Here is a 14,228-nt window from a genome sequence, read left to right as displayed (position 1 = left end):
GTTGCAGTGTATGTAAATAACTTCAGCTGACAGGAAGTAAACATGTACCCAAGCTGTTGCCTAGAAACGCAATTCCGTTGAAATGCACTAAACGGGGTATTTCAGACAGAGGGTAAATACAGGTATATTCAGGCAGACAGTATGAGGAAAATAAAGTTTTTTTGAACATTACAGCATGTAAACATGTTCTATTAGAAACACAAAATACAAGTATGAACCTGAAAATGAGCATGATACGGGACCTTTAAGTTGCTTCTCTTAAAGGAACAGTGTGTAGGATTTGGCGGCATCTAGTGGTGTGGTCCCAGATTGCAACCAACTGAGTACCCCTCCGCTCACTCCTCCCTTTCCAAGACTCCGGTAATGGGAGCCGCTGAGTGCAAAACCGTGGTAACGCCGTTTATCTCACTCAGAGGTCATCCATACCATAATAACACTACTTTAGGAGCAACGGAAGTCAGACGGCGGCTAGTGGTACCACGTTTTGCACTCTGCGGCTCACTTTACCACAGTTTCACAAGCATGTCGGAGAACTACGGCGACCTTCAGGTAAAAACGTGAAATGCTCTCTCTAGAGCCAGTGTTTAGTTTGTCCGTTCTGGGCTACTGTAGAAACATGGAGGAGCAACATGGCGGACTCCGTGAAGAGGACCCGCTCCCTATGTAGATATGAAGGACTCATTCTAAGCTAACGAAAACACAACGATTTATTTTCAGGTGATTACACAGTAATGAAAACATAGTTATGAATATTATATTCCATTTCTGCTAACAGATCCCCCCGAAATGCTACCCACTGTTTCCTTAACGAAATAAAGGTTATGTGCACTTGACTGTGAGGAGATAGAGCACTGTTCACACTCGTCACGTTTGTCCATTTTGTGTGGTATGTGGAAAAACTTTGGCATAGTGAAAATAATTGTGTACTTTGAATTTGAATTTGAAACTGTAATGTTTTAATACTGTTTTAATATTTACTTTAGTGACAATAGGGCAAAAGAATCATAATCATCTGTGTTCACGTTCACTTCTCCTATTGGAGTGAATAGACTCAGGACATGCCGCTAGTCTCCTAAAGGGTTCGGGGAAGTGGAGAAAACCTTGTGACACAGATAAAGGAAACTGACTCTCAGTTCGCCGTCTCCATTGTGAACGGTCTCTGGTATGTAATTTATTGGTAAAGCGGCTTTTTTAAAATAACAATGTGACAATATGAAAGACCAATCTGCAGCGTCCCTCGGCTCACAGAGCTTTATATCAAGTTTCAGCTTGTTGTTTTGCTGTCCGGCCCACAGCTTTTACTGTTTTGGTTCACTTTCACAGTGTCGTTTTCCGCCACATGCAGGCAGCTGTTTTCAGTGAAAAAGCTCTAAAAAAATCCACTTTATGCTACCAGCTCAGCACCAAACAGCAGACAGACAGTGACAGTGACTAGCTGGTGAACATAGTGGAGCATTTAGCAGCTAAAGAGTCAGATATTTCACCCAGGAGTTGGTGGAGACCAAAAATAGAGCAAAAATAGAGCTAAAAGAGAGTGAATATTGGACTTAAATCCATCAGGTGACACAGACATGACTCTAAATGAGTGATAATGTTGCTCCATAACTGCTGGATGTGTAAATAATTTGCTAACAAGTTCACCATATCAACTTGAAAGGTGATGATATGTAAGTGTTGTGTTCACAGCTTGTTTCACAGTGTGTGTTTAACTTGTAGTAGCAGCTGGGTGTGGTTTGACAAGATATCATTATTAGGTTTTATGTTGCCTCCACTATAAAGTGTGATCTGACAGGTTGAAGCAGCAGCAGCAGGTGCCCTCGCTCTATACCAAGCAAACACTGGCCATGCGCTGACTAATCTTTGAACCCTGTGCAAACTGACAGCAGCAGTGTATGACCGACACATCCACACACAGTGTGTGTGGATGTGTGTGTGTGTGTATATAACAGCAGAGCGGAGCAGCCCACCCTGCAAATATTTACTCCGGGTCCAAGTTGGTGCAGAGGGCATCTGGCAAGAAGTGAACAAGTGTGTTTCTCTCTCTCTCATTCCAGCAGACATGATGTACCGCACGTCTGTGAAGTGACATTATTACCGTGACCACATTAAAAGACAGTTGAAGCATTGAACTGTGGCAGCGTTTGGTTTTTACTACTCAATACAATACTCATATTGTTTATTGCATCTGAATGGTTTCAATAATTCATAAAACATTTAATGAATTTGTTTTAACATCTCTTATTTTTACATTATGTCCTAGTATTATGCACTTTTATGATGTTTTAATGAACTACATGCCAGTGGAAGAACAATCCACTCAGTACTTTTATTATTACCACGTGGTCACTTTAGGACCTTAAGATGCATAATTGTCATGTATTGTTACGTGAATATGTTGGGTATTGTTGCATATGGTGTGTGTTGTCTTATATGCCAGTGTCAAAGACAAATTTCCGTTTCATGCAATTCTAATGGACAATAAAGTAATCTATTTTATTATTATTTGTTTGTATTTTTGTTTGAACTCAGTGACTGCATTTGATGAAACTAATCGGGACCCAATGAACCATAAAAAAACATATAAAAAAACAGTATTTCACTTCAATGTACCACTTCCTTTTGTCTTGTTAAATTTTTAATTTGATAGGTTAAAAATGTTTGACTGAAAATGAACTGCGGCGGCACGGATTCGCCAGATTTCAGCTGATGGGAAGAAACCTGAGAACCAGTTCCCAGAAATAATTAGGAACAAGTGCCTTCACAATGAAAAAATGCCTCTTTGATAATAAGGAAATGTGTATACAGGGGGTTTCAATGAAAATAAAGAAAATAACAATAAAGCCTGCAGGTTATCGTTAAGCACAAACTGTTGCAGGAATAGCACAAAGGTCTGTCCTGATGCAGGCAACCGGAGGAAAAGTGTTCTTTAATATTCACTTCAGACAGAAAAGTTCAGACAACAAAGAAGCCTCAAAAGGGCCTAAAGACCAGAGTTTCTGTCTGAATCTGTTAGAATGAGGTCTGCATTACATCGAGGAAGGATCAGAGCATCCTGAGTGTTTGTTTCTCCTCCTCTCTTAAGCCCTAAAGAAAGGGCGTCGTTTCACCCTGATTGGTCAAGCGGAAAAATACACCAAGCTGCTCTCAGTTCTTAATTAGGAGTCAGATCTCCACACCTTGAACAACAGGTGATCTGAATAACCTCCAATCAACTCAGGGGAGTTGGGACGTTTGGCTAAAATGAACTGGGAAAATGACAGCATGTACCAAAGAATGAGGGACTGCTGCAGAGCTATCATAATAATAGATATTATCTCCGGTGTTTTATAAGCTGGGTTTCCATTCACATATTTTTATGCACATTTTGTAGTATCGCATTAGAAAAGCTGTATGGAAACGACAAAATACGACAAAACTTCCTCAATTGCGAAAAAAAGTTTTTACACTCGCTTGATGAGGTTTTTGCCTTTTGTCGAAAAAGAGTTGATGCACTAAATGTGATATGGAATAAATTCTGACGTAGCGCACATTTAACTCACATGACTAAACAGATTTTTCTGCTGTTGATGCCGTGCGAATGCTTGTCTTCGTCTCCGGACAACATGAAACATGGCCAGTAGTATCTGACAGGATGGGACAATATGAAAATGTCATGTCACGATTATCCTGGCTAAAATAATTGCGATTCACTAAATTATCCTGATTATCATCATGCTAAAAACTCTTAAAATAACCCTAAAACAAATAAACTTCTTAAACGAGGTAATCATAAATCGACTAACGACTGACGTGACCGGGACGAGACTGACGACACCAACTAATCACGAGACTAACGACTGACATGACAAAATAAGTCAACGCTACTTTTAGTTTCACACGGGACAGACCGTCCAATAACGCCGCTTAGGTCAAAGTCCGGTACATCACATACTGTAGCTAAAGGGTGCCTCCGTGTGTCTGTTTCCGGTGCCGAGGGGCACTTACCAATCGGCGGTATATTTGACGAGTTGGGAGTGAGAACGGGTTGCTGAAGCTGTTCTGAAGGCTTGCGGTGGCCCGACACCTTACTGAGACACTTCCTTAAATGTGTTACCTGTCTGTACCTTTAATAGATATCGCCTTTAGATAACTCTAGACATCAGATCTTTATAAATATCTTTCTACACGTTGAACAGGTCTTCAGCTTGAGACGAGGTTATTCCGAGGCCTACTTGCTGCATTCTTGACACCCGTCCCACCGGTGCCGTCACATTAGAATGACACAGTGAGTCAAGCTCTCCTGCAGGAGTCGGTGTTGGCGATGAAGGGAGTTTCGAGCTGTAAGCGTAAACTCGATTTGTGTCACATCATGGCACGCTTCAGAATGAGCTCAGTCAGTAGTCTATCACGCTGGCAGCTGCAGGAAAGCACACAGAGAAAATGAGGACAAGCGGGGAAGAGACAGAAAAATCCTGACAGTCTGCCAGAACAGAAAGAAGAGAAGTAACATAATCATTCACAGAGCATAAAGGTGACCTGGAAATTGAGTGCCAAAACCAACTTATATGACCGCAGCGGCGACATGCCCTAAATTCTTTCTGCTTTAAGTGCAAGTACAAATGATTATTAATGCATTATTCACAAAACAGAGCCTTCTCCCCCAATTTTCTCCACTCATGTGCGTCCTCTCCCTTTGATGATATAACCAAAGTAAGAGGGGAGAAAAGCGAGGGAGTGCAGAGACGGAGGAGTTCAGAGGATGGCTTTTCTCTTGGGAACACAGAGCTCTCATCCCAAACCGGATCCTCTGAAACAGTCTGAACCTTCCTGCAGACCAAACAGCAGCATTTACATATCACTCACATATCCTCTGACTGCAACCAGACACCAAGACGCACACTTTGGACCCGCTTACCCCCGGCTGGCCTTTCATCAAACAGGTAAATGTAGGGTATCCCTGTGCGCGCTGCTTCCTTCTTTATCAATAATACAGTAATTTATATGAAGGCACAAATGTGAAAAATGTTAAAAGGCAATCTGAAAACCGACCAGAGAGAATAACCTCAGAATCACCCAGGGATTTCTTTGAACTCGGGGATCCAGATACGGCAGCAGCAACAATTGGATGAGCGTGCTACGGGGAAAGATGAAAGGCAGTCAAACTTGTAGACGTAATAAGTGGGCTGAGGCCTTTCATGATTTATACGGAGGCTTCATCTCACCGTTCAGTCAAGCTAGTGATCCCAAATGTTGAATAGGCTTATATATATCTCTGGATTCTTTGTAAAGCTTAGCAGTGGATGATAGAAAACCAATTAACTTCCACCTCACTGTTCATCTGAGTTATTTTTTAAAAGAAAAATGCGCAAATTATGACGTGTTGTCTCACAACACAGGCACCTGACACGGAGCTGCAATTAATTCAGTTTCACAGCTAATAAAAAATGTTTCTTTTTACAAATGTTTTCTGTTAAACAGTCACAAATCCCTCCTGATCCTTCACTCATTCATTCTGCCTGGTTTTCCATGATTCTCACTGTCTTATTTCAGACTCGCTCACCTGTCCTCTGATAACCTCTTCACCGCCAGTTTCACCACCTGACCTGCTCATCCCACTACCTCTTCCTATTTCCTTGATTACCTCAGTAATAGCTATACAGTGTACAGTATACCGGCCCACGTCCACTAGTCCTGTGCCAGGTTGTCTTTTTGCATTACGCCAAGCTTTCCAGCATTCCCTTCCCTTACCTCTCTGAAACCCTACCTGTTTTTCCAGACTCTGATTCCTCGCCTTCCTCTTAGCATAACTGTCAGACTGTATATAGGAGGACACAGCTAGCCTGGCTCTGTTAAAGCCGACATATAGTCCTTTTTACATATCCACTCCTACAACCTTTACTTGTCGTTTTGTACGAATTTAACAAATGAGGAATATCCAAAGACTTTATATAAGAAGTGGACGTAGTCATCGTGACATCACCCATTGGTTTGTGGACCTTTTTGAAGCCTCGAGTTTGGCATTTTGGCCATCGCCATCTGTTTTTTTTGCAACCAGAAGTGATACGAGAGGGTGGAGCTAATGGTGCCTTCAAATGAAAACCCGTGAGCTTGGGTTTACAACATGGGAAGTCGTGTATACAATATGCTTGGCGTTCAAGTGGTTAAGTTGTGAAAACACAGCTGCTAAACAACGGCAATATTAATGTTACTGTCGGCGTCTAGAAGCCACAGAGGCTAATGATTTAACAAGCCAGCAAGTGGGTAATATAACGCAGGAATTGCAAAGGCATAATGACAGAGGAAAAAGATGAGGCCGTTGGGAATATCAACATTTTCCTCAGACTTATTATAAAAATTATGAAGAAAAAGAATATACGACTAAAATTACAACATATTAACTTATTATGTACTGAAAAATAAACTCCCACTTCCTCCGCCATTTCTTACAACGTCAACAAATACGTCACAAATCGTGAACTCGGAGCTTTCAGAAACTTTCCATGTACAAGGTCGTGAATATCACAAGAGGCGGGGCATTCATATGGGCTCTTCTCGTGAATACGGTAAACACGACCCCATTTGAAGGCACCATAAGTACAACCGAATGCTGAATATAAGACACTTTTAGGCGACCAAAAAGTTACAATTAACTTTCATGAACTGAAAACACACTGTGAATGAGTTAAAGTTGTAAAACACGGACAACTCCCAGACCGGACAACACCGTAGTAGCGACCTGTCAATCACAAGGTAGCCACAGCCTAAAGCATCCCCTGCTTTATGGTCTATTTGACTCTAAATGGGATCATATATACTAAATGAACATCATGCTGTATTGAAGAAGACTTGAAACTAGCGTTTGAGACCATAAACTCATGTTTACGATGTTTACTGAGGTAATAAATCAAGTGAGAAGTAGGCTTATTTTCTCATAGACTTCTATACAATCAGACTTCTTTTTGCAACCAGAGGAGGAAGTCGGGAACTTTACGCCTTTACCGCTTCATGCCCAATTTGGCGTTTCGGCTGGTATGATCGCAAGCTGGTCTCTAGTTTTACATCTAAATCTTCTCCCCTTTCTCTCCAAATCAGATTCTTCTAAAGTTACATGATGGTCTTGCTGCTGTCACGGCTCATGTTTCTCTGGAGTGTGCATATGCCCAGTGAGGGGGATGTCAGCAATAAATAGATTAAAGTGTGTAATGGCCCAATAACCACCCTGCGCTGCTCCACCATGCACGGGTGATTCACTATTTAGAAAAAAAAACAAGAAGGCTGCAGCTGTTGGGGCTGACTTAAGTTCAGATTTTTGGTTGAGTAAGAAACTGGAGGTGAGTGTGTACATGTGTGTGTGTGTAGTATATGACTATGGGCAAAGAAACAGAAAAAGACAACACATCGTGTATAGAAATACTTATTCAGAGGTAGGCACGAGTGTAAATGTGTGCATAAGTACAAACTGTGTGCACTTTATGTGTGTGTGTGTGTGTGTGTGTGTGTGTGTGTGTGCCAAGGTGTGCTTGTGTCTTAATAGGAAGCAGTCACAGGGCTGCTGACGGCTCCATAAAGGAGCCTTTGAATGGCTTGGCTCTGGTAAATTCATAGCAGATGTGAGGGAAAGAATATCCACCCAGGTTGAGTGGCCCTTCACTGGGAAGGCGACAGGAGTCCAATCCAGGGGAGGCAGACGGACGGCAGACAGGAGCCAGGACACACACACACACACACACACGCACACACACACACACACACTGTTGGGTGAAGTCCAATCAGCCAGGAGGGAACTCTGCACGGCACTAAATGGGAGACAGGAGTTTTTCTTTGAGCCACTCTGGCTTTTAAATTAAAAATAATTCTCCCTTTTATTTCGGAGAGAACAGCTTCCCTGTGTTGGTCTCTGGGCAGCTTTTCCATTCAAGTGTACAAGTTCAGGCCAGGTGTGTGCTTCGGGGATGGCCTCCACACACACTGGATCATGCCTCCCGGTTCCCTCTGGACCCACGGAGTCTGGAGAGCTCCGGGTCCAGGCTTTATGCCACCTTTCCTGGCTCTGACTGACGCCAGAGGAGGGGTGGGGAGAGACTGGCGCCTCACCGCCAATTAACATCCTCTCACACTGAGAGCACGGCCAGGTAACACATGATAGGCCAGACTCTCTCTAGCAAAGAGCCCAGCAGACAGTCAGACTCATTAACTTATCCATGCACTGGACATCTGTTGGTGTCGGTGATACTACCCGAAGCAAAGTGCTTTTCTTTTTTTTTTTCAAAGGGGGAGAGCCAATGGTGGAGATGGCTTAGCACAAAGACTGGAAGCGGGAAAACAGCTAGCTTGGCTCCATCCAAGAGTAACAAAATCTGCCCACCAGCATCTCTAAAGCTCTCTGACTCAGCACACTTTATCTAATCTGTGTAATCAGTACAAAAAGTGACAATGACGACAGGAATACAGGATATAGGGTGACCATATTTTCAAACCCCCAAACTGGGACCCTTAAGTGTACTGCACATTCATGCATGTGCACATGTATGCACTTATGCACGCACCATAGGCGTCTTCATCAGAATGCGGGACAATTATTTCAACACTTAGCACACCTACCCAGCGCACTTTTCAACACCATGGACAGCACCTCAACAGACGAAAAAGTATGTTTTGCCTCGTAAAGTCCACCAAAATGTACTGTATAATAACTCTAGTAAACACAAAACACAAGAATTGCAATGGCATAATATTATTATTGATGGTCAGATACCTTTTAAATCTAAACACAAGGTATTTTCGTTGCCGATACTTTACAAAGGAAGGAGTAAGTCTGAGCTCTTTAGAAATGACCGACTTTCTCTTCGGGCATGACAGCTAGCCTACTGGTTGCAAGCGTCATAGCAACAGCCTTTACAACAGCACATTGATTGATTGACACAGATACAGGCAAATCAAGTGTTGAATTTGCGTGGTGCTTTGTTATATTTTCATATTGGGTTAATGAGTGATAAATGTCTATGTAAGCACTGAAAACAAGTATACTATTATTATTTTAATTGTGATGAAAACCAGGACAATTTGGTAGTGACTGTTGACAACCGGGACATTTTAGTGTTTTACAGATATTTATCTGGACTCGGGAAACCCGGCTTCACTTTTCGGATCCGGAGGTTGCCGTCTAGACACGACAGAGGTATCAATTTGAACAAACTAACTTGGCAAGAAAGTGGATAAGCATATTTCCCAATATGTTGAATAATTTCTTTTAAAAGTCACATTTATACTCATGTACACACTGTAAACCACAACTTGTTTTTACACTTGTTGTACCTTTGGACAGACCCAAGCTGTTTCCATGTTTCCAGTTGCTAAACTAATCTAATCAGCTGCAGGCTGTAGCTTCATATTTACAAGAGAGGTATCAATCTTCTCATCTAAGCGACAAGAAAGTGAATAAGTATTTCCCAAATTGTCAATTCATTCCTTTGAGCACTGTTAGCTCAGCCAAAAGGCAAGCAGCCCTGTGTGTTTAAGTGTGATGACTAATTCTTGCAATACTTAGTAAGTAGCCTATGTAAATAAAGTTTCAACATGTAGAAATCTGCATTTGCATTTTTTTAACTTGACAAATGTGTAAAAGTTCCCTGCTCCGTGTCAGCACAACCAGCCCCCGACTTTAATTAAAAGTAGTCTGGAACATTTATCACGTTGGGGCTCTGAAGCCCATTCACACACTCTCTGTCTCCTGAAGGCAATTACGACTGATAGATGGAAGGTTTAGCTTTATTACCTGTGTTGCTATAAACAAGGTGTATGTACAATGAGCTTTTTTTAGTTTAACGTGATGAGGGAATCCATGTGCCAGCTCATAAATGAGGCCCCAGCACTTTGTATCCGGAGGCGATTGGTAAACACAACATGAGCTCTGTCTCACTCGTAAACTGCTGCTCACACTGCGACCGCGATGCACAAACTGCAGCAGTGTCGGGATTAACCAACATGTATTGCAAAAAATCTTTGCAAAGACAATTCTGAAAATCATGAACAGGATGGATGGATAGTCAGGAATTGCCCTCTAGTTTTCCTAAAGGTCCTTAATGTGCTGTAAGCCAGTTGACGGAGGTGATCTTGCATGCAAGGAAGCTTTTGGAAAACCAGACTCTGGAGAGTAAGCAGATTTCTCTGTAAGCAATACGCCCTCCTCTGTGTGTGTGGGGGCAAACGGGCACTTTGTCTGTAATTCAGGCTGTTCCATCTGACTGCAACTGAAAACAAACAGTGAGAAGGGAAATTTCACACCCCAAGCACCTCCTGAGCGGATAAATTACTCTATATCTCCTGTCTGCATCTCTTCACCTGCATGTCTCGGCATTTGTTTGTCTATTTTCTGCTTTATTCTGTCTCTTCTTCTCTTCATTCCACCCTCAGATGAAGCTCAGGGGAGAGACAAAGCTTGGGGGGGGTTGGCGGGCGGGCACGTCTTTCACTTTTAATTAAAACTTCACACCCAAATAAATGTAGCCGAGTATCACACCCACTCATATCGCCCTATGAAAAGAGCCCGCCAGGGCCAGATGTTTGCCTTAGCGAGGATAAATATCTAAGTGGCAGCTTTCTCTGTAAGGGAATCTGCTCCCTCTGTCGTTTTGTCGGATTAGCTGGGGTAGGGAAAACATGGGGATCGTATTGCGTGCGTTTCCCACTCTCTGGCTGTTCAGCATAAACACCATGAGTTCTTGGCCTCCCTCACATCCGCCTCCTCAGCTCCTCCGCCACTCTCCTCAGCCCCCGGGGTTCCAGCGCAGGATTTGTTTTAGTAGCATAGCCCCAGAAGAGTGTTTGGTTGTGTTGTGTGTCACACTGGGTGAGTGTTTGATTATGTCGAGTGTTACACGGTGCGGGTGTGCATGAGCAGAAAGGCGGGGGACGCTAATCCCTCTCCGCTTTGTCCTCTGCTGCACAGCTTCAGTCTTTGCAGGACACTTCACACTGGAGCTGTTGAGGAATTCATGTAGCGGCTGCTGAGAGAGAGGGAGAGAGGGTCTCGTAGTTATAATAAACATACACAAAAATGAAGGAACTTGCACAACCAGTGAGAAAGGATGAATCAAGGACACCTCAGTCATATTTGTTGCTTGGATTTGCATTTAGAGGCCATGTTCACATGAACTTCCTCTTAAAGTATCTAGTGATATTCTATATTTTTTTTTATCATCAAAAGACCAAAACTAGCAATGAACTGATTGTGTGTGTCTGTGTTTCCTGCTATACTAAGAGCTCCTTCTTTGTTTGTTAAAAACACATCAATGAGCGACACTGTTCAACTCATCCTCATGCAACGGTTCGTATGATATCTTACGAAAAGTTAATTTTCCTTGCGTTTTCCTACGAATGTCCGGCAACATGTGTCAAATTCTACTCCAGTCTTTTCAAAAGAAACTTCCATCTTCACAGGAAACAACTTTGTTTAAGCAAAAAAAACTACTTGGTTAGGTTTAGGAAAAGATCAACACGTTCTCATCCCAACTCGTCATATACTGACGCTTTGTCAGACCCCTCGGCGTCACTTTTCGGTCGCAGTAAACACGTGCTTAATGTTGTGAAGTAAACAAAAACACGTACTTAGGATCAGGCAATAAAACCGCTTAGTTAGGTTTAGGAAAAAAACAACCTGGTTGGGCTTAAGACTACTACGTTTGTACAGTAAAAATGACACTGAACGGGACACAGACAGCGGCCTCCTGGATGAAAGCCTTGTGTTTGTTGCTCTTTATACTTCCTGGTTCATGATTACGTAGATTACATACAAATTGATTTTGTGGGATATACTGTATCCGAATTACAGTGCATTACTTTTCGTAGGTATAGCTATGAACGATGAATAAGAACAGCTTACAATGTTGCACTACTTGACATGTTCCTTCATTATGATGTATGTGGACTGTAGTTTTGAGTCGATCCCACATTCCAGCCTGTTCTCAGTCCTAGGGTGTCAAATACTGAGACTTTGTCACAGCCGTCGGCGTTCGATACCGCTGCACCAGGCACACTTTAGCGCTGGTATGAAACGCACCAGGCATTCTATTAACTATAATGTAAACCCATCCGCGGCAACAGCAACGTTCAGTGTCATTTTCACTGTACAAACTAGTAGTTTTAAGGTTTTTCCTAAACCTAACTATAGTGGTTTTGATGCCAAAAAGTGACACGAAGGGGCCTGACGAAGCGGCAGTATGTGAGGAGTTGGTTTGAGAATGTGTTGCACATTCTGTCTTGCTGCCATAATTATTCACTAGAGCACCAAATGCGTTTTAATCCAGGGCTGAAAATAGTCCCCAATAAATGCACTATTAACCCCTGTTTGGTTAATGTTTGCTGTTGTAGGAAATGAGTTAGCCCCCTTTTAAAATGAAACATTTTAAAGATTTACGCCTTCAGTGGTAACCAACAGGTTTGGGACTGAGTGCCATAGGAGGGTAGAGAAGTTGGAAAGTATTGAAAGAAGATTGATTTTGGTGTTTTCATGCAATTTGCTGATAATAACAAAAATATAGAATATCACCATCCATCTGACAAATCACCATGGATGATAAAACATGTGGTGTTTGAGAGAAAAAATTAACGATGCACCCTTTTCTAATGAGTAAGCCCTTTTTTATCCCTGTTCGTGTGTGTGTGTTGTGGAAACCAGGCTGTAGCACGAAGCACCTGGCCCAGTTGGGTTCTGGTTTGGGGCTACAGGCCGGCCCCACTAATAGGCACTTGAGCCCCTCCACATCCGCCTAGTACCATGTTCCACTTAATGAGGCTCTACCCTGGGCTGTAAACAAGCCCAGATGCAACCCCAAAACACACACAGGAAATGTCTCATGACCATAACAACACAAGGATCCTGCCAGCTCATGCATGATGGGGTGTGAACAGGAAGGCTGATCCTTGCAGGTTTTCTCCCGCTCTGCTCCACAAGCACTTATTATCCTGAGGGAAAGGGCCGCATGTGGTACTGCTGCTCCAGCTCTCGCTCTGCATGCCAAATCCTCGCCGGCCGCCAAGATCATCACAGACCGCTGCCTCGCTCCTTTTCCACAGCCTACAGTTACAGTATGTACACAAACCACAGTTTATTCAGCACCGTGTTGGACCTGGCATGTCAGCTTTGACACGCCACAATAGGAACAATGTCTGCTTCCACACAAAGAGTATCTCTCATGCAACAAGGTTTTTATTTTACTTGTAGGGGGGCTGAGACCTTGACAAAAGGTCCAGTGTTAGAGCAAGTGTGGCCCCAGCTGGTTCCCTTTACTACACAGACTGGCTAATGTACAGTGATCAGCCTGAGTCAACAGCCCTGGCCGGAAAAAGGGCTTAATTGATGATAGGAAATTTGTGGGCCAAAATGTGTTTGAACCTTCCCCCGAAATGTCCCGTTGGATTTTCTGTCTCATTTTATTCACAAAACACAAACAACCCTGGACAACCTCAACAGATATAAACTGTGTAAAAAGTTAATTAACATGTTTCATTTGGAGAAACCAGGAGCAGAAAGCAGAGCATAGTTTCCACCAGTGATACGGTGAGGACACAAACACACACACAGCTTCTCCTTAATTAGCCAATTACATCCCTCCATGCGAACCTTTGAGCTGGTTCACAAAGGACTTTTATACCCTTTAGACAGTCTGGTTGAGTTAAATCCCTCCTCTGTTTGAGACTGCTTCATGGGTCCCACTCACTTTAAAGGAATAGTTCACCGTTTTGGGAAATATGCTTATTGGATTTCTTCAAGCCCCCAAAGAGAGCGCCAGGCTTTGAAGCAAATGTTCGTAGTGGCCAAACAGTACAGTGACCGGTAGTCGCTTTCAGTCCAAAGTGGCGGAAGTGTAGCTCACATTGCAATGGAACAAACAATTGACTTTCACTTCTTGGCAATATACGTTCTTTGCTACAACTTCCGTGTCCATCACGTGATGCCATTGGGCACAAAAAGACTTTTTCCCGTAGACTTACATTGGGAAAGAGATGACTGTAATTCAGAGGATAATTTTTTTTTAGGTGAATTAACATCTCAGTATGAACACTTGAATAGCCCTTATTTAAATCATTAGGTCGCTGTATCCAGTTCTCTTTATACATCCATGGCTTTCTTGCTTGGAGTTAGATGAGTCGATTGATAGCCTACCACTCTCATGTCTGACCGGTATATATACGGCTACAGCCAGCAGCCAGTTAGCTTAACTTAGCATGCTTTTGAGAAAAAGGATCTG

Source organism: Sebastes fasciatus, chromosome 7 (assembly GCF_043250625.1).
Source record: "Sebastes fasciatus isolate fSebFas1 chromosome 7, fSebFas1.pri, whole genome shotgun sequence".
NCBI lineage: Eukaryota > Metazoa > Chordata > Actinopteri > Perciformes > Sebastidae > Sebastes > Sebastes fasciatus.
Note: the sequence above shows the minus strand (reverse complement) of the source record.